Below are 27,204 nucleotides of genomic sequence, written 5' to 3'. Positions count from 1 at the left end.
TTATTTTTTCTGATAATCCTTCATAATTTATTATACAATTTATCATTCAAAAAGCAATAATTAAGAAAGTTTACAGTGACTGGAAAGATTCCTTATAATTTGAATACAAATGTATTTTTGTCTTGTGGCCATTCTTTGTAGATAATTTCTGCACATCTTTTTATGTACCTAAGATTTAGTAGACAGATACATTGTTTCAGTCAACTTCTCCATAATAATGCTTTAAAATGAGATTTGGGTATTGCCAAAGTTACAGTTGATGTGTTCATTTATAGGATGTGTCATTTGAACAGCAATGTGTAACTTGAGGGTATATGTGCAGAATTACCCAATAGTAACTTGAGTAGAAGGAACAAGAAAAGGAATCTTATATGTTTAATGTTAATAGTTCATATTTTTTTTCTAGCCACAATTTTACTGGGTGACAGGAAGGCTTTGCCAACCTGTTTCTCCAAAAAAGTAGGGTCCTCCCACACCATCCCCAAAGTAGGACCTTCTGAGTGGCCACATAACTTTTGAATCCTTGTGTATTATCTGAAAATGTGAATATGACAAAATGCTATGTTTAAAACCACCGAGAAAATTTCCCAAAGCACAGGTGGTTTTGTATGTATGTAGTTTGCGGGCTTGAGTTCTGAGTGTTTTATTGTTAGTTTTTGTGTTTTTTTTGTCAAAATTGCACAGATGTGGTGCTCTACCAGGAAGGATTTGAAGTAGGCTCAGGCCACACTTAAAAAGTAAACAGAAAAACGGGTATTCTGGTCATCTTAGGGTAAAAGCGGGTGATAAACATTCCTATCCCAAACACATCAATTGTAATTTTTTTCTTTGTAAAACTCATATTTTCCTCAGTATTTGTCTTTACGTTTTATAGTTAATTTAATTGAAGATGAATGGGCATTGCAAATTGTTCAACAACAGTTACCTCATTCAGTATGTCCAGTAGTGCCGGAAGTGATATCTTATCTAATGATTTGCTACTCTAAAGGAGAAACCAAATGTGCTTCAGAAAGGTAGACTGTTATTCTATCTTACTATGCCAAGCCCAAAGATTATCTGTTGGCACTCAAGGTGTAGCAAAGGATGATGTATATTTATAAATGTATTTATACCACTATACCATGTGTATATATATTTATAACCACTTAAATTGTGAGCCAAGCCATGTAAAAGAACCTACTTTTCCTGAGGGGAAAAATCCAAACAAACAAATGACCCTTTTTCCCAAGACTTTGCTTCATACACTTGATGACCTCATAATCAAATCAGTGCTTGGGTACCTCTTTGTCTCTTAACAGGGATCCTGCAGAAGGGAGGACTACATGACAACCAGGGAGAAAGAGATCTATCACTTTTTGTTACTAAGGATCACCTAAGACAGCTGTTTTTGTTTTGCAATATTATGATTATGTAGTCACAGAAAAAAACATTTCTATACCACTATACTTTTTCTTCTCCCTCCTTTCTAAATTACTGGCATAGTACTCTCAGTCTTTTATATATTTAATATTTTGTTCACATCAACTAATGTCAACCTGCAAAAAGAACAAATTTTAAAACATCCAGGGAAACACAAAAGCCTTAACTTCTCTGTTCCTGTAACTGGCAAGACTGACAATCTTTCCCGACCCTTTCTAGGACTCAACCCTAGGGCCTCTCATGCTGGGCAAGTGCTCTACCACTGAGCTGCACCCCAGCCTGAGGGAGCTGATATTTGATGTATCAGTGTTTGACAAGTATAGTTCTTAATTGTAAGTAAACCAAAGCGTCACACCGACACCAAATGCTCTTTATTCCCATGTGTTCTTATTTTCCTTTTGTACCTTCTTGAATCATTTTGAGCTTTTATAAGAAAGATTTCTTGGTTTCTCTTACCATCTGTCTTTCTCTCCTAGGACTCTTACATGGGAATGTTGAGCCCACAATCAACAGTGGTTTTATTTTTTTCCTCTACTCAAAAGTTAAAACTGACCAAAGTTATTGACTTTTTACTTTGCTAGACCAACAAACTATCTTATGTTTACGTACTGGTTTACATTGTTATTTATGTGCTAATTGTCAAAATGTAAATTAAATATAAATGTCCATGCTTTACCAGTACTTGTCTAGTGTCTTGAGTGAAGAGCCCGTGCCCATCATCGTACCTGTACCATAGGGCTGGCCCCAGACATTTTAACAATAGAATTTGCCTCCTCCCACCACCGCTCCTGTTCTGTTTCCAGTAGCACTAGTCATGGTGTCCTAACCTACCCCACCTCGGATTACTCTAGAGATTGACCTGATGGCAGTGATCTTGGTGTCTCTCATAACTCAACAGTGTAAGATATTTCTCTAAGAGTTATAAGTGTCCTGTAAGAATAGCATTTCTGAAAGGCCTTCTTACTTCGTGCCTCTGTGGTGTGTGTGTGTGTGTGTGTGTGTGTGTGTGTGTGTGTGTGAATTCAGCTCCCTGGTGGGTGGGAAGCTCTGGGAAGCAGGATCCATTGATGGCATCAGAGCTGCTTCAGTATCTAACACAGCATACCCTGCACCCACCCGTCAGATCTGAACCTAGGAGGCAGATTTGCTACTTGAATGTTTAAAATGAACTAAACCTGGGATCATGGTGGCATAACGTGGACCCTAAGAGTTAGAGGGTGAGAGGTGAGAATGAGTCTGCTTGTCCATGGGTATGCCAGAAGCTAACCTGTCTCCAAGGGGAAAGGCAAAATAAATTTGTGTCTTATTTGGTAGATACAAGTAGGAAGTGCATCTAGATATGTGATAGTGCCCTCGGGGAAATAATTCTAAAAGCCCTTTGCAAGTGGTTTTCATGCTTCCCACTTCATCCATTACCAAGTTCGTGGTTCCATGCTAACTGCATGCTAAGAAAATAATGTTCCTTCTTAAACTGGAACACTTAACTTCCTGATACTAGGTTTTTAGCATTTAAGTTCACAAACATCTGTGCCAAGAATTTGAAATGCTGCCAAAATGTAACTGTGTAAGAAAACCAGAGCCCCATTGTCATAAAGGTGCCAAATTGTGCGGTTATACTCCTAAATTCTACAGAACCGTTGTGGTAATAATTTTGCAAAACAAAGCCCAAGAAGATCCAGAGTATAGTAGTTACTACTATAAATCATAGTTTTTGGCAAATGATGTCTTTTTGCCCTGAAAGTTACATGTCTTGAGAACACTTGGTGATAGACTTAGCCTGTTTAAAGAAACATTAAAGGGAAGGATAGTATTAGCTATAAGCCAAAGTCCATACTACTGGATCGAGGCTTAGTACAATTGTTTGATGAACAAATCGAGACTGAAGAAGTCACCTTTTTTCTGGCATTTTCCTTAATTAAATAAAAGCTCTATGCCTAAAATTTCCCACTGTAAGTCAATATACAGGATGTACAGCACCATAGGAGTTTATGGGCACATTTCTAGATTTTTTTCTTGGAGGAAATAAAAATCAATTTTGGGCCCACAAATAGGCGTGGGCTAATTCGTGTGTGTGTGTGTGTGTGTGTGTGTGTGTGTGTGTGTGTGTGTGTGATGCCCTCTCCAAAACAGGATAATGAAAAAGGCCAGCGCAGAGGAATGAAAGTAATTAGAGGCACATGGAAAAAGATTTCTAATGTAAAACCAGGCTTCTAGGGTAATATTCTCATCTAGAAAAGAAGGCTGTATCCCAGAGCAGGCAGCTAAACAACTGACAAAAAGGAGAAAAGTTAGATCAAATGTGGTCGTTGAACCAGTCCAGAAGACGGGAGTTTTCTTTGAGAAGCTATGGAGTCCTTTGTCCATGATGTGTCTGTTTCATCAGTAACTGTTGACTAGAAGAAATCAGATAATTGTGAGCCTCTGCTACTTCTCTGGAGTTCCCTTCTGGGTAGATAGTGGATGCAAGAAATGTCCCGGGGCGGGGGGGGGGGGCGGATTTAGCTCAGTGGTGCTGCTCCCTGCCTTGCAAAAGCAAGGACTTGAGCTTGGTCCCTGCTACCAACAGAGAGAGAGAGGGAGGGAGGGAGGAAGAGGGAGGGAGGAAGAGAAAGAGAAAGAAAGAGAAAGAAAGAGAAAGAAGAAAGAAAGAAAGAAAGAAAGAAAGAGAGAGAGAGAGAGAGAGAGAGAGAGAGAGAAAGAAAGAAAGAAAGAAAGAAAGAAAGAAAGAAAGAAAGAAAGAAAGAAAGAAAGAAAGAAAGAAAGAAAGGAAAAGAAAGAAATGTTCCAGGACCGACCCAGGCTAGGCCTCCCATCACATCCTTTCTCAAGCTTGGAGACCTCAGAATCCCTGAGTCCATCTGCTCAGAGTGCTGCTGAAGCAGCTCCTTCAATAAGTGAGAAGTAATTTTAATCTCAATAAAGTCTTAATCATGTAATTTAGGCAAAAACTACAGCCAGCCAGATTCCAGAAAGTTATTTTTAACCAGATTTATGCAAATTCTCTCTCCACTGCCCAGCTTCACACAATATTATAAACTAACAAACTCTCTCCTAGTTTGCTCTAAGTTTGACAGATACTAAACCTGAGTTGGCTGTGTACACAGTTCCTTCTCTACATTTTAGATGGTTTTATTCAGCATAAATGCAAATGTAGAGGGAGGGGGGAAGAGGGGAGGGGAAGGGGATGTAAAAAGAATATTAAATAAGTAAACATGAATGTAGTCACCTTGTAGTTTTCTTCTACATCCACCAAGAAAGACAAAGGAAGTGACAGCTAAGTAACAATGAGTCATTTGGGTAAGAAATTCTTCATTGTATTCAAAGTGTTTTTCCTCACGAAATTATGGCAAAACTCCCCATCTTTAGGCAGCTGAAGGATTTAGATATTCCATGTTGGCGTTCCCAGGGATCCCAAAAGCGGACAGGAAATGAGACATGGTGCCATTCTCTCCCAGCACGGTCCCAGCACTGTGTAAAGCATACTGCAAGCCAGTCATTTTCCAAGGCTGTTATTTCTTGGGAGGAGAAGAGACCATCTCTGCCTCTGCTCCTCCCATCAGTACCATGTCCCTTGAGTACTAGCTCCGATCTACACAGACAAAGGTGACACACATCTTGGTCCTTGTACAGAACCCCTCTTGCCTCCTCGGTTTTAGTACAATAACCTGACAGTAATGTGCTTTGAGGATCAAAAATGGGGTCTCCTGACTCTTTCTTCCATGGCTTGCGAGGCCAACATACAAAAATACACAAAGGTAGGAAGTGGGATTAGGAGCTCCTACTCTTTTGGGAAATTGCAGTGAACTAGGAAATTAGAGGCTCAGTTCTAGTCCTGGTTTAGCCTTTTATTAACTGTGTGCTCTCAAGAAAGCACACAGTCATAGAACTTCACTGCACCTCCATTTCCTGATCTTTGAAATGAAGGAACACTCCTAGATCTTCTTGATCTTTTGGAGGTTTTACATATTTAATATGCCAAGATCCCATCATTTTCTCTTATTTCCTTTGTTTTTTCTTTGGAACTCTGATCATTGTATAGGCAATTTTCTGTAATTTGGAGAGCACAAGTCAGAGATGACGGAAGTGAAGAGGAAGCCTGTAGGGAAACAACTATTGTGGCTTCTTTGGGCAAAAAGAGTGAGCTCACAAAAGTCCTGCTAACTGATGAGAGCTCTGCACTTTCTTCAGGAACTATATGTTCATCTGAAAGGAGTAAAGGTTCTTTTGATGAAAATAATGGGTTTTACTTAAATTAAACCTCTGTTAGACTTAAGTACCATGGATTCTAAGTATTTAATTTATCGGATTTTTGGGTTTTTTCTTTGTTTCTTTTTTAAAAGCAAGGGCACACTTGTAGAACAAGCAAGAAAGATTTAAGTTTGTTTCTGCAAAAAGGATTAGGGAACAGAAATACTGGCAGCTAATGAAGGGAATGAGAACCCAATAAAGAGACTCTAAAGGAGACATTGAAAGGAAACATTTCAGTTAGCAAAATAATCAAGGGACTCGATGCCGTTTTAACGGTTCTAAGTTTTAAAAAGGGAATAAAGAAAAATTAAGCAGAGGGAGGGTGGAGGAGAGAGGGAAAGGTTAAGCCAAGACAGAAACTGTGAGTAGTTAGATGTGAAAGGGGCTGAAAATAAGTGAAAAGTGAAAAATTGCTTTATGAATAAACCGTTAAAAAATAGTGAGTGAAAAAGCGATTGTGCTTCCAGTTATTACTGAATCACAACCTTGTGGAAGCCAGAGGCTGACCTGAGCAGCGACTCCACGCTTAACCTACATTGCAGCAGTTGGTGGCAGCAGTTCCTGTGGGCGGACACCGTTTTCTACTTGAGTGTTCAGTTTCATTGTGATTTCCCTCCATCGCAGATGGCGTGGCCATTTTACCACCCTGAGCACACAAAAAAAACATGACTGGATCATCTTCCTGCCCTGCTAACACTACAAGGCAGATGTAATCTCAGGAGGACACACACAGTGCAGAGAAGCTGAGGGCGAGGGTGAGGAGCTAGGGAGGGTGACGGGTGGGGGCATCTTTCTAAAAGAAGGTGAAGCTGGGAAAGAGGTGAGGACTGTAGCTACTGTCTTGCCTTTGCCCTTTTCTAAAAGTTACAAGGCCATTTATTTCACACTCGGTGTTCTTTGTCATTCCTAGTGCTCTGTTCCCACAAGGTTATGGTGGCCCAGGCACAAGTGTCTCCTGGGCTGAGAGCGGAGAGATTATCCTTCTCAGGAGCACATCAGGTCTCAGGCTTATTAAATGAAATGCCAAACATACACACCCCAACACCATTCAGCAGCAGCAGCAGCAGCAGCAGCTTTGCGTACTTGGGGAAGCACAGGGAGTACTAGGAAGTGAACCAGTTCTTCCAGTGTGACTCTGCCCTCCTCTGAGAAACTCCAGAGAGAGGCCAATAAGGAATAAGCAGAAGTGCTCAGGCACCCACCGGAAGGTAGATCCATGTGCCATGCAGAGTGGCTGATGCCAAGTGGTGCAAGCCAGTCCCCTAGCTGCAGGGCTGCCTCCCTTCACATTCTGAGTATAGAACACTTTTCTCTTTCTCCACACACTTCACTTTTGATAGTATGAAACAGGTGGCCACAAATCCCAAGATAAGTTGTGCAGAAGTACTTTCTGAGGGCTAGATTGGTATCACCCTCCTTATGTACACCCTTACCTCTGCGACAGACGCAGGGGGGCACTGTAATAGGGCCTGGGGAAACCAGCTTAGGGAAACTTTGCCCCTAATTATCCATGAAGATGCTAATCCATGCACACAGCTGTGGTACAGTCCAGGAAAGGGTCTAGTTCTAATCAACCTAGTCCATTTTTAATAGCCTGGGCAAATCTTTAGTTGGTCAAAGGGGCTGAAGTTTTCCTAAACACAGTATCTGCTCTTGCTGTTGCTAGAGGAGGTCTCTGACCTTTGGCTGGGGAGAAAGTTAAAGACAACCTGCTTTTTCCTTAAGTTTCTGTAAGCAACAGTAGATAGGGTTGGGCTTGAGTATCTCCAGCCCAGAAATGGGCACATCAAGGCATGGATGCCAAGGGAAATGCCCAAGACACCTAACAAGCTCGTGCTGGGTTTGGAAACCAACTCTGCTTTCCACATTAGCGGATTAGACAACGTTCCTATTGCCCAGCTGGGCAAGACCCAAAGGAGTTGCTGCTATTGTTTGTACTTAGGACACGCTTGCCAAAACAGCAGAATTTTATAGCATTAAATTACTGTCTTTTGCTTTGTAAGGAGCTTGACTTCTAACTAGTTCTACAGACACGTCAGGAAGGAGGAGATGGGGAGGCAGAGAACCATGGCTGCCATTGTTCGGCATACATCTCATTCCTAATGCTGTAGAGCAACGCACATCTCTGAAGATGAACTGAGCTCATTTCAAACTTCCCCCTTTAGTGAAAGTTCCATCACTCAGGGGGTGGCCAGTTCTCCTGAGCAGTACTGGAGTGATTTCTGCATTTCTGCTGCTTTAGCAGAAAGGGAGGTGTGAGGCTTCAGTAGTTCTGCGTCAACCTGAGGTCAACAGTGTTCCAAAAGGAAGCAGGCATCAAGTTTAATCCCACCCACCCAAGTATGCCTCAAAGGCCTGGCAAGAGCAGGCAAAGGGCACAGTAATCTTTGGGAGAAGAAATTGGAAGAGTGCAAGAATTCACTGCCATTTGGGATAAACTAGCTTTACAGTTTATTTCATTGGAGACTTCGGGGTCTGTGTTTTCTCTACAAAGAAGAGGCAACATGTAAATGGATGTATTCTCTGTTTCAAGTTCACATTTTAAAAAACTGTTGCTTCTGAGTTTAAGGCAGTATGCTCTCCATTTTGAATGTTGCCATATATAGTTAACCAACAGACCTGGAGGCAGAGATGAAAGTGAAAAACAGCATTCTGATCTACATTTTTGGTCCTAGGCAATGAAATCTCAAAAGGCCTGACTCCTCTAAGGATTATCTGAGGAGTTTCTGTATGCCCACCTGCTGTACAGCTTTCTCAACCAACAGAAATCCTAGAAGATTTATAGTCACATTGCTTCACAGTGGTAGTTTTTGTCTCCTCTATGTTGACCTACACGTGGATTCCAGACTAAAAATTACATTATCTGAAGCAATCATTCAGCCCATTTTGGATAGGTTACAGCTGTTTCAACCCTTCCTCCAACTTGAGTGTAATAACATATTATTGCTCATCTATAACCAGAAGAATTATGTGGTATTAAAAGGACTGGCTGAAAAGAAAGAAAAGGAAGAAATCCTCTAAAACTGGTGATATACTGTAACTTCGAAATGAAAAAAGCATCTCTTAAATCCAGGTTTGAATCTCATTCCCATCAGAGAAAAGAGTGGGAAAGTGGTGGGTGAAAATGACCATTTGCTAGTGGGGCCTCTTTCAGTGATCTTTCCTGAGAGCCAGTGGGTGCCTGCTGAGCTTCTCCAAAAGACAGGCAGATATTTCTGAAAGATTTAAAAGAAAAAAGCAGGGTAATGTCTGTGCTGAAGGTACACCGACTTCCTTCCGTACTTGGTTTTTCTCCCTTCTAAGGGCTGTTTGAAAGTTTTTCCTGTGCTTCTAACTGAGCAGAAACCACATCACGTCTTCTGTCACCACACCATCTTTGCTCACCACTGGAGACCCTGGTGGTTAGAGAGGGAAAGTCCCTTTTGATGGTGCTTGTTGGGGTAGAAGGTGTTGGGGGCCGGGAAGAGGAGAGAGGAGAGGACCTTAACCTTGCCTCTCTGGCCCAGACAGACTGTTTAGCGCTCAGAGCAGCAAAGTGTCTTTTGGGTAGTCCACAGATCATCCTGGGGTGAGGGGAAAGGATCATTAAGCAAAAGAAAGCATATTTACTTCCAAAACTGGGTGTCTTGATTTCCATACCAAGACCCGTTCACACACAAACCGACCTGCTTGGGGAGCAGCTCAGATTCACTCTGTTATGAATATTCATCATTCACAGTAGATCACAGTGACAAAAGCATGTCCTCAGCACTCTGGCCAGGCTTCAGCTGTTTACGGAGTTGTTATTTGCACCACCAAACCAGTCAGGAATGAAAATAACAATCAACTCTTTACATGTTTACAAGCCTCCTGGGCTATTGCACATGTAATTTAGAGCTGCCATCTTGTCTCCTCTCTCTCTCTCTCTCAGTGGAATGGAATGCCCTCTCCAGCATTTTGGTGGCTATAGGCACTCAGGGAGGAGGATTTTCTAGTCTACCTTGGTTGAAGTCCACTTTGGTGGCAGGTTGTTTATGTTCTGGTTGCTCTGTGACACTTCCTCATACAAGTCACTCTGAAGCAAATCCTCCCTGGAACCAGAGCAGGGGGCGGGTAAATACTCTCACCCAATCAGCGCCATCAATTTATCATTCCCTGAAAATAGACTTGTCCCTCCAGTCTGTCCTGCTCCCGCCCCCATCCCCCAGCACGTTTGGTTGGTAGGGATGGAGAGGAAGGCTGGCTGCCTTTGAGCAATGCCACATTCCAGGGGAGTGGTTCCTCCACATTCACCACACACTCCGGCGTGTTGTGCCTCGTGCCTGCAGACACCCTTGAAGTGTTGTTATTACACAACCAGTCATGAACTCTGGAATGTCTCTAGTCATTTGCAGCGTGACTATGTCACGCTGTAAATGACACTGTCAAGCTTGAAGACCCATAGTTCTGTTGGCTTGTTTTTCAATAGCTCGGAGTCCCGCCCAGACCAGAACAAAGCTTCCCGGCTTTGATAATAAACCTCTCACTGAGACTCCTAGGACAGTAGAAGTGCCAGGGAAGTAAAATATAGGAACAGATTACAAATCACACTCTAATAGTCTTACAGGCTAGTCTTACACTGAACTATTTGACCATGCTATTTGTAGATAAGCTTTCTAGAAATTAGGTGAGCACTTCTTAGAGTGACATTTTTGTCTTCTCTCACTCTTGCCTTGGTTTTTCCTTCTTTGGTTCATTTCCTTCATGAGAGAATTGAAGAGAGCAAGAGATTAAGGTTCCAGAGAACATATGATTCATGAGTCATGTCTATTTTCCTCTGTAGTGCTCATTTAAAATGGCATCGTTCCAGTACAAGAAACAGAAAGTAAAAACGAACCTTAAGTGCAGCTTCTGGGGCTTCTACAGTTTAACAATAATTATGGAAATAATCCCTCACATTTTATTCAGTACAAGTTACTAGGTCTGTCCCAATCATTATCTCAATTTTATCCTCACAAATTCCTTTTAAGATACATTTATTATTCTCATTTTACATATGAAGAAAAGAGAAGCCCAGAAAGATAAAATAAATTAGAAAACTTGAGAAAAAAGTTTAGTCCAGTGCACACAGAAAATGATCTGTCACTATCATCAGAGCTGTGACTTTCCTAAATCACAGCCACCTCAGCAGAGCAGTCTTAGTCCATAAAACACACAGATATTTAAAGACAGATGTAGCTTTAAACATGTTTTGAAGCCTACACTTTGTTGTATACTAGCTATCAGGTTAGAAATTTGGGGGAAGATCCATGAAATGTAACTCATGTGGTTTTTGTGTTCTTTTGACCCATTTTCCCCAAGGGGGAAAAATGCTTAGGAAATCTTCCTTACTGACCATTTTATTTTTACATCCTTCTGTCAGATAGGTTGATCCAGTACATGAACCCTAAGATTCTTTCATTTATTTATTTTCCTCAAGTTGTATGTTTGTTATTCTCATAATGCAAGATAAGTCCGGCATTTTTATTCACTCATTCATTAGTTCATTCAAGGAATATTTATTGCTTGTTGTTTATACTTCAAATATCATACGAGCCTGAGTTTGAGGGTCAGTTATGAACAAGACCAGGGTCTTTTTTCGTAGTTTTTTGAAACAGGGTCTCACTATATAGTTGAGGTTGATTTTGAAATCACTATGCAGCCCAAGCTGGCTTTGAACTAATGGTAAGCCTCCTGCCTCAGCATCCCAAATGCTGGGATCACAGGTGTGTGCCACCATGCCCAGTTTAAGACCAGGATCTTGACTTCAAAGAATTGAGAGCGATGTAAAATTTGATGAATTTTCCCCTTATAAATTATACTAATATCTGCTAAGAGTGATCAAAAGGAAACACAAAACCCAACTTTGAGTTTTATAACTCAACTTTAATTTTATAGGTGTTTTAGGTTTCTTTTGCATGTGTTCATCCTTAGGCTAAGAACAATGTACATTCTGACTATATTTGGGTTCAGATGTCTGATAGAAAATTCCATCTTCCACTTGTTATGTATGTACTACCTCACATGGGGAAATGCTAGAACAGAATAACAATAATGATTGTTAAATCTGGCTATGTCCCAAAATGAAAATTTGAGTTGCTGTAAATTGATGACAGTTTAAGAGTAGATGATTGGTTCCTTGAAATGGGACTACAGGTTTGTTTTTTATGTAGCTTTTCTGAAACTTGAATTTCTGAGTAAGTCCATAAACCAAGATTTAAATTGTTTTTTTTTTTTAATTTAAATTGTTGTCTTTTAAAATAATATGTGAAGCCATTTCTGCTGAGGCGTCCTAGGTTTTACCTTCAACTGTCCAAGCGTCATATCGGGATGCGTAAAATATTTCAGCCAGCCATTATTTTATTGCAAAAGAATGTGCTGGAGAGCTGTAACAACACGGAGGGTGTTGGTGGTAAGGGGAATGCTGGTGTCATGAGATGAAGGAGCACTGTGGTGGGGGGCAGGTGATCAAGAGACCGGGGTTTATTCCTGGTTTGGCCAGCTGGGTGACTTCAGCAAGACAGGTCACCTCTCCACATCTCTTTCCACATCTGTAAAATGAAGCAGTTAAACTAGATGACCTCTAAGTCCACTTCTACAAATTAGTGAGTGTAAAGTGCATTGCTCATTTTAATAAAGTTGTATTAGCATTTAAAAGTCTTGTTGAAACATTCGCTGGTGGCGCTCCCTTCTAGCCACTGTGCCTGGCAGTGTTTTGGTCTGGGAGGCAAAGGAAAACAGGGTGGCCTTGTGCTGTAGCTCTTGGCTCAGAGTTCTTGGACGAACTGATGACTCAGCACATGGCTGGCTGCCCTATGGGACAGGGCCACATGTGCCCAGGTGGGCCTGGTTGTGAGAGCTGCCAGCACTCGGGTGAGGCAGGAACTTGAAATGTAGATCATTTCAATAGCTACTGGGATTCCAGGGCACTTTACTCAAGCTTAGGAGTGTCAGCCTCCGTCCCTCGTCACACTGCCACCGTGGATAATTATGCTCCCCAATTACTCTTGCATTTCAGGACTGTGTGGCATCCACACTTCCTAGTCCCCAGTGTCGGAGCATTAGCTTGTTGTTTTCCAACCCATAAGTGTGATGACAAGGTTTTATTAGTTGAGAGTTGGGTAAAAGAATGAATTGAGATACTCTTCCTCCACAAGACGGGTCTGCTCCCTCCTTCATGTCACTGAAAAGAGAGAATGGACAGAGAAAACAAGCAATTCAATACTTTCTTCCTTTTCCCTGAGGGTGAAAGAAACTTACTACCTCAAAAGAGAAAGAAAGAAAGAAATTTAAAAAAAACTTGATGTCAATACCAGAGTTACTCTAGGTGGAGAGTTTAAAAATCCCAGAAAATATTGATACATTTATGTGTATGAAAAACTGTTTTTGTTTTTAAGGGCTAACCAGGTTGCAAAATTCCAGAGCTATATGATCTTTAAGCTATGAGATGGCGACATAATTGTTTTGAGACCAACCAATCAGAACACACATTTCACACTACCCAGTTATAATGAGTGTACATTAAACGTGATAACAACACACTCCTCATTTGTTAACAAAGGCACATTTTCTTCTGTATCACTGATGACAGCTGGTGCAGAACAATTAAAGGCATCTACTCCTTCTCTATTTCCAGATTTATTCCAGAGTTGTCATGTGGTCAGAGTGTGCTTCTCCTCCTCCTGATGTATCCTCCTTTTTTCTCTCATCCTTCTCTTTTTTAAATCTTCCTCTAGACTGTCAGGCACTTTGGGCGATTTACCGGGTCACCGGGGCACTGTTTTGTGAGCTGACGCCAACATTTACTACAACACTTACTAAATGGAATTCCAAAAGTTAGAGACATTTGCTTTCCTCCTAAGATGACAGATTTTTCCAGAGGAGTTGTTTATGCCTCTTGCCAGGCCAGCCAATGGGGTAATCTCGTCTGATTGCGCATGTAAACACTGGGAAAGTATTATACTTTTAGAACATATTCTAAAAACCTGCTTCATTTTCATTTGTTGCTTATTTATTTATTTATTTATTTATTTTGGTACTAGGGATCGAACTCAGGATCTTGCGTTTGCTAGGCAGGCAGTGAAACCACTGAGCTAAATTCCCGGGCCTGTTGCATTTTGTTTTATTGATGTTCCTCCTTTGGCTGGCTCTCTATGATGCAGGTAAGTCATTTAACATTTCAAATAACATTTGCTACTCTCCAAAGTGTCATAAGCATAACCGAGGAGTTCAATTCATTCATCCAATATTTATCTGAGACTCAATCTCTGTTTTGTTTTTGGAGTCACAGGATAGCACAATGTCTGCCCCAGTTCTCCTGGGTACTTGCAATCTCATTGAAAAGGTAGACATTTACACATGAGAATAAAATTAACAGCACAAATAGTTGCACGACAAGCCATTGTAGTATGGTCAAGGGTGTTCACTGAAAGACAATTTTATATAGTAGCGTTATATCTATTAATAGAAGGCTGAATAAATCATGTCATCTATATAATGGAATACTATGCAGCTATTTTAAAAGAATGGATGGCTAGGGATGCAGCTCAGAGGCAGAGAGCTTGCTTAACACGTGCAAGATCCTGTATTCAGTTTCTAGCACCATTAATAACAACAACAACTGGGTGTGTAATCCCAGCATTTGGGAGGCTGAGGCAAGAAAACTGTTGCAAGTTCAAGGCCAGCCTGTGCTACACTATGAGTCCACAGCCAGCCTGAACTACATGGTGTCTCACAAAAACAAAAGTAGCAACAACAATGATGGCGATGAGGTGGTTCGATGTATGTTAAAATGGAAACCTTCCAAATACAGCTTTAAAAGAAAAAAGTATTTATGTAATAGTATGTATTGTGCTTCTATTCATAAAAGGAAAAAATAGAAACATAATTTATAGTCTTTTTTTTCCTCCAATACATGGGATTGAACCCAACCCTTTGCACTGAACTACATCTCAGCCCTTTGTAAACAAACAAACAAACAAACAAACACTTTTGAGGCAGGGTATTGCTAAGTCACTAAACTGTCCATGCTGGCTCTTGCCTCAGCCTCCTAGAGTGCTAGGATTGCAGGTGTGTGCTATCCTGCTGCAAAGTCTTATACTGTATATACATTGAGTGCTTCCCCCCCCACCACCACCAGGGATCAAACCTTGCACTTCCAAGGCAGGTGGCGGCACCACTGAGCTAAATCCCCAGGCCTGAGTGCCTCCCCCCCGCACTGCTGGAGGGCAAACTGAGGGCTTTGTGCATGCTAGGGAAGTGCTCTACCACTGAGCTTCACCCCCAGTCTCTGCATTGAGTATCTTTTAGCAGACACACAAGACTTTGGAAAACATGGATGTCTCCAAGGAAGAAATAGGGTAGGGTATGGATGGGGTGGAAGAAGACTTCCTTTACCTTGGATATTCTTCTGTGTCTTTTGAATTTTGTGCCAGGTAAATGTAGTGTCAAAAATTTTCAACCAACTTTATAATATGTTGTAATCCTTCAGCCAGCTATTCACATTGAGGGCAGGTAAACATTAAGTTAGGGACAAACAGAGAAATCTTTTCATAGAGGTTCAAAGAATAGAGTAATTCTCTGCAAGAGGTTTTCAATTAATTTTACTGGAGGAAGGGCTGGGTGCTTCCTGCCCTGTCTCCTCCGAATCAGTTCCAATGTGATGCTTCTGGCATGAAAAGCAGGACAGAAGGAGCTTTGATAACCTAATGCTACATATCGTGGAATTTTATTTAGGTTATCATTTCAACATGATTATTCCAAAGGGAGAGGACTGGAGGAACACAAGAGAGCAAGCTAGAAGTCTTCTTTCCTGAGCTGATTGTCATGCTTGAGCATGTCTTCTGTCACCTGGACACTTTGTGGGCCAGGAAGGAAGCTGAGCAGCTCTGATTCCTGTCATGAGATCAGTCATGTCTCCTCAGCTCTAAGTTCCTCCTGGCACATTCCCAGACCATAACACTTCACAGATGAGTGAACTTTCAGAAGTAGGAGGGACTGTGAAGGTTTCCCCCACTCCCTCATCTTACAGTAAAGCCCACGGGAAACAGTGACTTGCCCATCAGGCCTCGGGTGCAAATCCGAGACTGCATCCTAGGTCTTCTAACTCCAGATCGGGGCCTCTTCTCACAACACTATGGCATTATCATAGTTCCCTTGGGTTTTCAATAGAAGCAATGCAAAGGACATGGTGGTTATCCCTTCAAAACTGATTGAACACTGTGAGGGCAACCTCAACAGGTAAGGCTTGGGACGTCCCTTCGGAAAGATAGGTATCTGAGACAGGTTTTAGCAAGGGGGCCAGAAGTTCTCTCTCTTACTAGAGAGGAGGTCGGTGATCCCACACACCTCTCAACAAACAGGAAGGACAGATACACTTCAGGGGCTCCACACCTTCTCAGTGTGGATCAGGTTCAACTTTGGAGTTCCGTCATCGAAAATCTCCATCCCCAAACGCAGTGATATCAATCTTTACCAGTAATGGGTTATATAAAACCACTAAAGTCTCAGATCTGGAAATTATATGTTAAGAATAGGCAGTAAAGGCCGGGGATTTAGCTCAGGAGTTTGGTGTCCTGCCTTGCAAGCGCAAAGACCCGAGTTCAATCCCCGGTACCAAAAAAAAAAAAAAAAAAAAAAAAAAGAATAGGCAGTAAAGAAAACTGAAAACTTTCATCTCTTTTTTCTAAAAGAAGATTGGATACTTTTAAAGAAAATTTTTTTTAGTTCAATCCCCAGTACCACAAAAAAAAAAAATTTTTTTTAATGATGGCCAAAGTCCTCCTTGCTTTGATCCCATTTCTCTTCTTGCTCTTCATGTGAGTGTCCCTCGCATACATGATCAAGTCATGTCTGAGAGGCACCAGGTCCCACTGATTGGGATGATGATGTCTTATCACCCATGGGCACTGACCTCTAGCATCACACCAGAAGTCCTATGTGTGTATCTCTGAGGAGGTTTACTTTCTATTTACCAAAACTGAACCTCCTCTCTACAATGACTTCAGAAAACGGGCTTTGGACCACTTAGTGTTGACAGGGAAAGAACAAGCTTATCTTAGTCCTGCCATGAATCACTACCTCTCTCCACCCATTTCAATAGGTATGTGACTTAATCTAGTCTCATCTAATTCCTCCTGTTGTTTTCACTGGGTTTTCCACCACCTTGACAGCATGAGTCAAAATAGATCATCTGGCTGCTAAGTGAATTAAGGTATTTGTTTGGAGCTGAATATTTACAATGAAAACCACCAACCATCTTGGTTTTCTCATGTTTTGACAGCCTGGAAACTTAGCAGCAAGCAGAGGAACTCTCTATTCCTCCACTGAAACAAGGGACCTTCTTGTTTCTTGACTTTTATTGACTACTGCTTGGCTTTCATTGAATGCTTCGAAAGTTCTACGCTATGTCCAGCACCCTAGTTTGTGATGAATAAAAAGGTGTCAGCACCTAAACTAATCTTCATTCTTCATTTCCAGTCACAGCCCAAGGGTTCTGCAGTCTGACTTTGGAAATGAGTCAATCAACAGTTGGGAGGTGAGGATGGAAACTCCACCACTAAATTAATTATGCTGCATTTTCAGGCTTCATCCTTTTGTTTACCAACTAGGTGTTTAATTAACAACTCAGATTTGCACTTCCTTGCAGATGAGTTTGCATTTCATGAGATTGTGATACTTAAGAAAAGTCAGCCAGGCTCACTGCTCCCTCAAAGAGTGAATCCTTGTCCCTGGCTGACCCCATTACTTTCATTTCTTACTCCTTCCTTGTAGGACTTCTCTGTTTACATTAAGAAAGTATCCAAGAAGGGCAGTGAGTCCTCTCCACCTATGAAGTTCTTTCTGGTTGATTCTACTCCCATGACTATGTTTATTATCTGCTCCCTTGTCCTTTCTTTTACCTTAGTTTTTATGTGTCAGATGTTGGTAGATTATTGAGTTGTCATTGAGATTTAGGCAATAGTTATTCTGACATGAATAGGTACATTGTACCAATGTGGGTGTTTTTTTTTTCCCCTTCACTTTGCTATACTATTCTTTAGTAAAAATATTAGTAACTATGATTTAGTTAAAAAAGGTGTTCGAGGGCCAGGGATTTAGCTCAGTGGCACCACGCCTTGCAAGTGCAAGGTCCTGAGTTTGATCCCTGGTACTGAAAAAAAAAAAACAAAAAAAAAAAAGATATTTTAACATAAAATAGATTTAAGTATTTAATAAGTAAAAATGTATTATATAGTAAAGTTATCCACATTTACTATATTATTTCTTTTTCCTTTTCCCAGAAGCAGAAGGAAGGAAATAAAGGAAATTTATCCTTGTTCTGATTCAGAAACAATTTTTAGTCCTGGCCTTCTCTTCTTCCTGACTAAAAATGGAGATAATGTTTACCAAATGTTCCACTGATACTAATTCATATAGTATCTAATAACTATATCCATGTCCCCTTTTCCAAGAAGGTAGCCTGGCTCTTAACTTTTCTGCCTCACACCACCTGCATGCCACCTAGTCACAAGTAAACACACATGCGCTCACACACACACATACACATACACACAAAACCTTCCATTCATAAGTGATCCATCTATACACTTGGCATCTTTCAGGTTGGCCATTGTTTTCTGTGGTGAAGTCTAAACACCATAATGTTGATGAATGACAAAAGCAACACAGAGTTCAACCTATAACACAGAAATGCCATATATACCAGGGCATATGATATTTTGATAAATATTCCTTTCAGAATACTGACCTCTGATACACCAGCAAGAGTTTCATAAGATCTAGCGCTAACACCCAGCACATGGCTTGTTAGTTGAACCCACCATTTAGTATTAGACTTTTACTCCTACTTTATACACAACCAAACAAGCCAAAAAAAAAAAAAAAAAAAAAGGCCAAAGCCTCTGCTTTGAAGATCAGAAGAATCAAAGCAACAAATCAAAAAGCAAAGTCAGGGGCCGGGGATTAGCTCAGTGGTTCTGCTGCCTACCTTACAAGCCCAAGGACCTGAGTTTGATCCTGGTATGGAAAGAAAAAAAAAAAGGCAAAGTCAGAAGAAAGACGCTGGCAACCAACCTTCTGAGTGTGGGTAGCAAAGTAGCTGAAACGGAACAGATAGAAGAGCTTCACAATGGCACAGAGGCAAGACCATTTAGCACAGATGATAGCCATCCACAGCCTTCCTGACATTGACAACATAGCATCTGTGTATATTACCATGTCCCAAGTCACCAAGACAAAGACAGATTGTTACCAATGTAACACGATGAAGAGATTCATAACTTTATAAAAGGATTCCTATACATCATGATTAAGGTTTTTTTTCCTGAGACATAACAGTAACATCAAGAGTAAAAATGACTCATTCCCTAAGATTTCTAGATGGCGATGGCCAAGTCTTACTATGTATTTGCATGCAAGTTATCCAAGAGACAGGCACACTGTCATCTATTAAGCTAAATTCTGATGATCATGATTGTGCATCACCAAGTAACAGGTTCTCCATTGTGAATCAATAACTAATACAAACTTCATAAGTCTATAAAGGATGTATGACTATTGCAGTGGAACTTGCATTTCACGACTTATTCTGGCAAAAGCTGGAGCTGGAACTATGGTTAGTTTGCATACATGAAAAGTCTCATAATCTCTTTGGAGGGCCTGGATCATGAAAAAAGGCTGGATCTTTGTGCATGATCCAGTCCTTTTTGCATAATGGTACTTTACTTCCAAAACACAAATACATGATTTTACTAGAGAGACAGGAACTGGATTTGTGGTACATTTTTGTGTGATGATTTCGTTTAATTCCCTGTGTTCAAAAATGAAGCTGTCTGATTTAAACTGGCTTAAATGAAGCAGTGTTTCACTCTTCACTCTTTCAATCCACACATATTCAAAGCTCCAACATTATTACCACCGAAGTTTTTTGTGAAAGAGCGTTTTAAATATCCTGCTATGGAAAATTTCAAGCATCACAAAGGTAGAAATAATAGCATAATGAACTTCCATATACTCATCACCAGCTTCAGCTCTTACCAATAAGGCTCATCAGTCCTAAGTGATGTGCCTTAGTGTGCCTACCTGAACTCCTTCTATTTAGATTTTCCAGGAGGCTGGAAATATTTGGGGCTGGTCTTCAGTAAAGCACAGCAGCCAGGCATCCAACCCTGAGATGTGATTAGAAGGACGTCAAAGTCTCTTTGCTCTATGGAAGATGAATGCCATATCATTGGGTGCTACCCCACCCCCCACCCCCCGTATAAATGCTTCTACTGAGGGTGGGCATTAGGAAGATTCTTTTATTTTTCTCATTGAGTTTATTGATACATTTTAGATATACAGTATAGTTACATTCATTATTGGGATCTTGTACCTTTACATGACAGGTCTTGGTTCTCATTTTTGCCCTTACCCTTGCCCTCCCTTCACCCTCTCCTCCCTTCCCTATTTACAAATACTTTATTTCCATTTTTTTATTTTCTCACTTTTTTCCTTTTCCCTTACTACTTTTTCCCTACCTTTCCCATTTCCCCTACATCTTTATGCCGTTTTGTGAGGGTGTAGATTTTGGGAGGGGGTAGGAAAATTATTAAATTTTGTTCAGAGTTTATTTCATCAGAATAAGTTGGTTTGTAGCAAATGGTGTTGTTCTGGGACAGAAGACTTGGAAGGGATGGCTTAGCATCCCTAGACTCTGGGGATGAACAGGGAAAAGGAATAAGATGCTGTGAGGTAAGACAGCCACATTCTCAGATGTTATTTCCTTTAAAAGCCTGTGTTTAAAAATATATATTTGAATTATTTGTATTACCAGTAATTAGGATTTGGAAGTGATAAAAAGGATAAGGTAGAAAGCACTTTCAGATTATTTATTCATTTATTTTTGTTTTTGGTACCTGGGATTGAACTCAGGCCCTTGCACTTATGAGGTAGGTGGCAGAACCACTGAGCAAAATCCCCCAGCCCTACTTTTAGATTTTTTTAAAAATGGCTTAAATCCATGTCATTTTTTTAGAGTAAGAAAATATGGGATTCTATTATATAACTATAAAAGAGCAGAATGGAAGAGCTTTATTTTATTCCTTTTTGTTGAGATAAGATTGCATTCTAAGTCATTCTGAGTCAGGACAGTGGGAGATAGAAGTGTGTGTGTGTGTGTGTGTGTGTGTGTGTGTGCGTGATCTGAGGGCCCTGTGTAATTGAGGGCACTCCATTTTGGTGCAGCATCAGTTGCCTCCCAACGTATAAGTCCTCTTACCTCAAAGGGTCACATCTGAACTCAAGTTCCAAAAAGGGGATAAAGGCCACCTTTTAAAATAAAGGATTCCAGGCAGTGCCAATATATCCTAACTGCCCTGTACTGAGCAACCAAGAGGAACTTTGGGAAGGAAAGACAGACCCTTAGACAGGATGGGGGTCAAATCCTACCAATTTCAATGTTAAAAGAACTGTGATCCCTTGCAGTTTAAACTGGTACAACGTAATGGTTACAAAATACATGAAAACAAAACATTCTAGAGCAGTCCATATCTATGTTAATTATTATATCTATAATGTAAGTTTTTGGTAGCTTGTTTTCCTCCTTACTCTTTTTTAGGATCTTCTAAGTTGATCTTTTCCATAGTAAAAATGTACTGTTTTCTAGCTTGAACTCCAGGACTTTTTTTTTTTTTTTTTTTTTTTGGTACTGGGGATGGAACTCCAGTCCTTGCACAGCAGGCAGTGGCACCACTGAACTAAACCCCTGGGCCTTCAGGACCTTTTGCCGGTTAGCCCAAAGTTTCCTCTGTGATTGAATCACTCTCTTCTGGCCTGGTGCCCGCACTCTCCCCCAAGTACCTCCAGACTGTCAGTGAGGGATGAGGTTTTTGAGGGAATGTTCAGGCTCATCATGCCCCATAGTGATTCTCTAAAGTGGGTGAGTTCGCACAAGTCCATTGGGAACTTAGGCAGGGTGCAGATTTCTGGATATTATCCCAAAGAACCTGATTTGGAAGACTAGGGTTGACACAAAGGAATCCCAGATAATTTTGGCAAGTGGTCTGAGGCTGTTCTTTAAAAACTGCTATGTGGCCCAGTAAGTCCAGTGTACAGAAGAAAATGCAAGTAAGGATTTCCCTATGGTCCATATTCCTTTCAGATCATGAAAAAACTCACAGCAGCTATCGAGAAATTCAGCCATTCTGGTTCCACAGAAACTCCACGTGGACATGATGTAATGCTCTTTCTCCATGGGTGGGTGCTGTCACTGGTTCCTGCTTCCTGCTTCACTTGCTTTTTGGCTGGCAAGCCAAGGGTGGGACACCGTGACTTGGTTGGGTCACCTGCTATACTCCCCATTGTGGCACGCCACTGTTAGAACACCTATCCAGTAGTGTTGGAGTCACATGAAGGGAGGCACGACTGATTTTCTTACAGTACCCTTCCCTGACATTTAGAGATCTAAATGTTTCAGAAAGGGAAAAAATCGTGTTGCTCTCAAAGTACCCTACTGAGTTAAATCATATTTTGGCTTAAAACGCATTCTATAAGAAAGCACGTAGGCTGGCAGTGTGGTGTATTCTCTATAGCACTGGGTGACAGTCTCATGCAAAGTCCTGTGCTGGAATGCCTTGCACAAAGCTGAGGGGAGGCCTGACAATCTCCCTCTTCCTTCCTCTGTTGGGCACTTCTGAGCCCTGAACTACTGGATATGGAACTGAAGCATTACTGACTATACAGCTTGGAAGAGTCCACCCACTTTTGACATTTTTGTCACCAATAATCTCTGCCATGAATTTTCTGAGCATCCACCACATGCTGAGCTGTGGACTGGGTTCTCCTGGGGAAGTAAAAACCTGATTGTCATTGAGGAGCATCACTCAAGGTGGAGACAAAGGCTTAAGGAGAGCTAAGTAATGCTGTTCCAGGACTGGTTACTCCTTCACTGCAGTCATCATGAAAACAAGTGTGTGTAATTAATACCCCCATAGAGAGTGTACTCCAGAGCGTAGGAATGGTGTCTACCTATATCTCCAGGGCCTTGTAAAAGTGCTAGACACATTGTTGGCCTTCAGTCTACATCTGTGGAATGAACAACCAATCATCCGCCGAAGTGAATCATTTGTAGAATGGAGGAAATAAGTGAGAGAAGGAGCCAGCAGCCAGACTAGTGAGGGCCTCGAGTCCTAGGAGTTTGGGATTTAGTCTTCAGACAACAGAGACTCTTTGGAAGTATCTGAGCAGGCAGTCCTGTGGAGCTGTCCTTGTTTCAGGAGGAATAGGGCACAGCGAGGCTGACAAAGGATCTGAAGACAGAGGGCCAGTAGAAGCTACCCCAGTAGCAAAGGCCTAGATCTAGAACTGCTGTCTGGCCTTCCCAATGATCTGTTGTAGATTTATAAAACTCACTGGTGGATCAGCCACTTTCCCATGAGAACGTGTTTTTGATAAATACAAAGAAACAGAGATACATTTAGAACCATTTTTACATACATACATACATATGTGCCTAAGCCTATCTGCTTAGAGTTAAGGAAAACATTTTTCTGGCCACACATTCTTTCCCCATCAACTCTTAGGATTTCATGGTGTCATTTAGTTCCTGGAAGAAGTAATTTTCCAAGCACATACGTTAGTACCAAGTTAATGGGTACATATCTTATTCTTGTAGACTGTTTTACCATCTCTGGCTCAATATGATTGTTACTAAAATTGGTCCAGATAATAGCACAACCTGTTTCTTGAGTCCACATTGATAGCAATTATAGCTTGAAAGAATACAGTCTCCAGGGGACCTATAATGAAAGCTACAGGCAGTTAGCAAGGATAAAATAAATACATAAATTTAAAAAACTTTCCCCCTTAATCTCATCTTCATTGTGGGTAGAAATCACCACTTGAAACTATTTCAGAAAGATTAAGCGGCCCTGCTACAGTGATGCACCCCTGTAATGTCAGCTACTTGGGAGGCTGAGGCAGGAGAATTGCTTGAACACAAAAGTTCGAGGCAGTGTGGGCAATGTGGCAAGACCTTGACTCAAAAAAGGGGAAAAAGGAAAAGCTTCTAAGGGGGTGGCACTGTAATTGTAGTCCTAGATTCCCAGTTGGTGTCTTATCCTAGATCAGCCTAACTAGTAGAAATATGAAAGCCACTGATATTTCAAAGTTTCTAATCACTACCTTAAAAACAAACAAACTAAAACAGGGGAAATGATCTTTAAAATGTACCTTATTTAATCAAGAGATCCAAAATATTGCCATTTCAACACGCAATTACCATAAAAAGTTTTGAGATGTTGTCGTTCTAAGCTTTAGAAATCTGGTGTATATCTTAGGCAGGTTAGAGCAGCTGCACTGCAAGTTGTCTGGTGGTTGGTATTGTGGGCCAGCTACCTTTGAAGGCTTCTTCCCAGCAATCACATAGGCATTACTATGAGAAAGCGAAGTAAAGGAAATGCCTAGTTCTTGTCTGTGCTGGGGCCAGCTCAGCAGAATAAATGCTTTTCTTACAGAAAAGGGTCAACAATGAAATATTTCAAAGTCTAATCACTACCTTAAAAACAAACAAACTAAAACAGGGGAAATGATCTTTAAAATGTACCTTATTTAATCAAGAGATCCAAAATATTGCCATTTCAACACGCAATTACCATAAAAAGTTTTGAGATGTTGTCGTTCTAAGCTTTAGAAATCTGGTGTATATCTTAGGCAGGTTAGAGCAGCTGCACTGCAAGTTGTCTGGTGGTTGGTATTGTGGGCCAGCTACCTTTGAAGGCTTCTTCCCAGCAATCACATAGGCATTACTATGAGAAAGCGAAGTAAAGGAAATGCCTAGTTCTTGTCTGTGCTGGGGCCAGCTCAGCAGAATAAATGCTTTTCTTACAGAAAAGGGTCAACAATGAAGGAAGTGCCTGGGCAGAGAGGGGAAAGAAGGAGTGGAAGCCCTGTATCGGTTCCAAGCTTCAGAGATTCTGTGAGGTCTTGTGAAGCTAAATCATGCAGTTGGGCCTGTGGGAAGCCAAGGGAGAGAAACAACAGGCCCAGGCAGCACCAAGAGAGGAAGAGGAAAGGAGGCAGGTGTGAGGGATTTGCTGCATCGAACCAGATGGGGAGGGATTACTGACTGCAGAGTTTCCTTAGGGTTGATCCTGTCTACCTGCAGCAGCTCTGCAACTCACAAGGCCGCCTAAAAGGGGAGGGGCCACCAACCACACCAGATGGGGATTCCTTTGAAAGATGAAAGGAATATCACTGACACCCCAAGGGAGAGGGCAGACTCTGGGGCTTCAGCAGCCACAAAGACACACGGAGAAGAAGTCAACCCATGGTCACTGCTCCCAATACCTTGTCTCCAACAACAAGGCTTCAGGGAGGGCCTCAGCCTTTCCTTCAGCTTGCATAAATATAATCTGAAAGAGCAACTTGTAAATCAATCCAAGTTATAACAAGTAATTCTAAGTGATTAAATGTGACAAAGAGGTATGTAACAGAGGGTGGCTGCCTGATTCCCCAATCCTCTGTATCGCTGGAATGAATCAACTATGAGACTGAGTAATGTAGGGCAGGGCCACTGTACTTGGTCTGCTGTTTCCTAAAGAGAACTGGATCTTCCTCCAAATTTCTCAGGTTCACCAGGAAGCTCAACATAAGTAAAAGTGCTACATCATGCCCAGCAACCACAAGATTTGCCTGCTGGAGGAATTTCCCTGTCAAAGGCCAGCAGTGTGAAATGACGCTTTCAAAGTTCACCTTTTAAAGTGAAAGTAGCGTTCCAGGGTCATGAGGCATTGACCAGAAGGACAGAGACTTTGGGTCAAATATCAGGCCATAAACTGTCAAGATGACACAGGGTATGGGCCAGGCAAGGCATGACTCATTTGATTCCCCCATGCCAACATGACCATTGACACATTCGAACAGCTGGTATACTCAGGTAGCTGTTTGTTCAGGCAGGTTTCTAAGAAAATGACACATTACTAGGCTTTAGAGTTGGAAAATAACCATGTGATCTGCTTCTTGAGACCCCCAAGTCCTGCAGCGCTGGGGGTCCTTCATAGAGGCCTCCCTGGGGGCCGTGTTAGTAACTTAACATCCCAGGCCAGATTGATTGGAAGTCACACATATGGTAAACAATCAGGAGGGAAATCCATTCATCCTGGGTCTCCCCATGCATTTCTCTCCCACAAAGGAACTCACTCTTGGAGTTCAAAGATTCCCAGTGGCCCAGAAGCTAACACTATAGGTATTGGCTTAGTGGGCTCTCTCTGCTCAGATCTGTGAGCCTGCCCACTAAACACTGAGTGCTCAGTGGCCATAGTGAAAGCAAAGTCTGCAGCTGCCAGGGAAGATATGGAGCCGAGGGAGGCTCAGTCCAGGAAGCCTGGCTGAGCTGATGATTATTTTTTATGACATGGCCTACATTATGATGATGGTTTCACTTCTGATTATTACCTTCTATTAAAAAGCACTTGAGTAAGATGATTATGGTGCATCTCAATCTGGCCTCAGGAATCTACTCTCAAAGTTTCAGAGAATTATTGTTTTTCCTGGACATATTATTATTATTGTTTTTGTTGTTTGTGATTATGTAAACTGCTGGTTGTCAAAGAGCTCTTTTTATTAGCCATTGCTCACAACTCCATTGCTTTGAGGTAAACAGATATGGAGTGAGGCCCACAAGGGGCATGAAGAGGTCAAGTACCTTTATAAGGTCTCTCCAGGAGCCAGGATATCAGAGTCATCCTCTCTTCTCCTCTCCACTCACCTTGCCATTTAGGGTACTGTGAGCAAACACAACAGTACCCCAGAGTGGCGCTAGTCTTATGCAGCTCTGGGTCCAGCTCTGGTCCAATGAACTAGGCGAGTTGGTGCCAGAGTTTTACCCTGGTGCTCTTAGCTTTAGGGATCTGCCTTGTGGGAAGAGTATAGTGACAGACAGCATGGCTTGGGCTGACTGTATCCCAAGTAAAGAATCAGCACCTGCAAACATGAATATATCTGAACCCTGAACTAGAACAAAAACTCAGTGGGCCATGGCCACGTGGCTGTCTCCTACCATCACCTCACTCAACATGTCTAAAACCGAATGCACTATGTTGACCCTCAAGCCAAAATGTGTCATGAACTGACTCTCAGTGGCATCTCTCAGTCATCCAGGAGGGGAAAAACCCCTAGAATTATTTTTAAACAAATAATATAATTTTAAAATTATAAAGTACAGAAGCTTATAAAGTTATAAACAAAGAATTGCCACCTCATCTATCCCACTTTAAGAAGTGAGCACTATTAACAGTTTGGTGCGTACCACTGAAGACTTTTTTCCTATGCATAAAGCAAGGCTTATTATCTTTTGCTGTTATTTTATTTGTAATTTATTTTTAATTTTTTGATAACAGGGATTGAACTTGGGTGCTTGTGAGGCAGGAAGCAGAACCACTGAGCTAAATCCCTGCCCCCATTTGCTGTTATTTTACATGGTACCAGAACTGACCCCAGAGCTTCACACATGCTAGGTAAGCATTCTCCCAATAAGCTACATACCCAGCCCATTTTTTTTTT

At 41.4% G+C, this 27,204-nt stretch overlaps 1 long non-coding RNA gene across 1 annotated transcript in view; it reads right to left on the bottom strand.

Annotated features, from left to right (window-relative positions):
- Positions 1-11,918: 11,918 nt before the first annotated feature.
- The window catches only part of LOC117286023, a 25,764-nt gene continuing 10,478 nt past the window's right edge, over positions 11,919-27,204 (bottom strand). The window contains exon 3 of the long non-coding RNA XR_004517166.1: positions 11,919-12,847. This is a non-coding gene — a long non-coding RNA (uncharacterized LOC117286023). The remainder of the gene's footprint in view (positions 12,848-27,204) is intronic.

Source organism: Fukomys damarensis, unplaced genomic scaffold, assembly GCF_012274545.1.
Source record: "Fukomys damarensis isolate Sample0158 unplaced genomic scaffold, DMR_v1.0_HiC HiC_scaffold_14, whole genome shotgun sequence".
Lineage (NCBI taxonomy): Eukaryota > Metazoa > Chordata > Mammalia > Rodentia > Bathyergidae > Fukomys > Fukomys damarensis.
The sequence above is the reverse complement of the archived record's forward strand: the minus strand, read 5'-3'. Positions and strand labels throughout refer to the sequence as shown.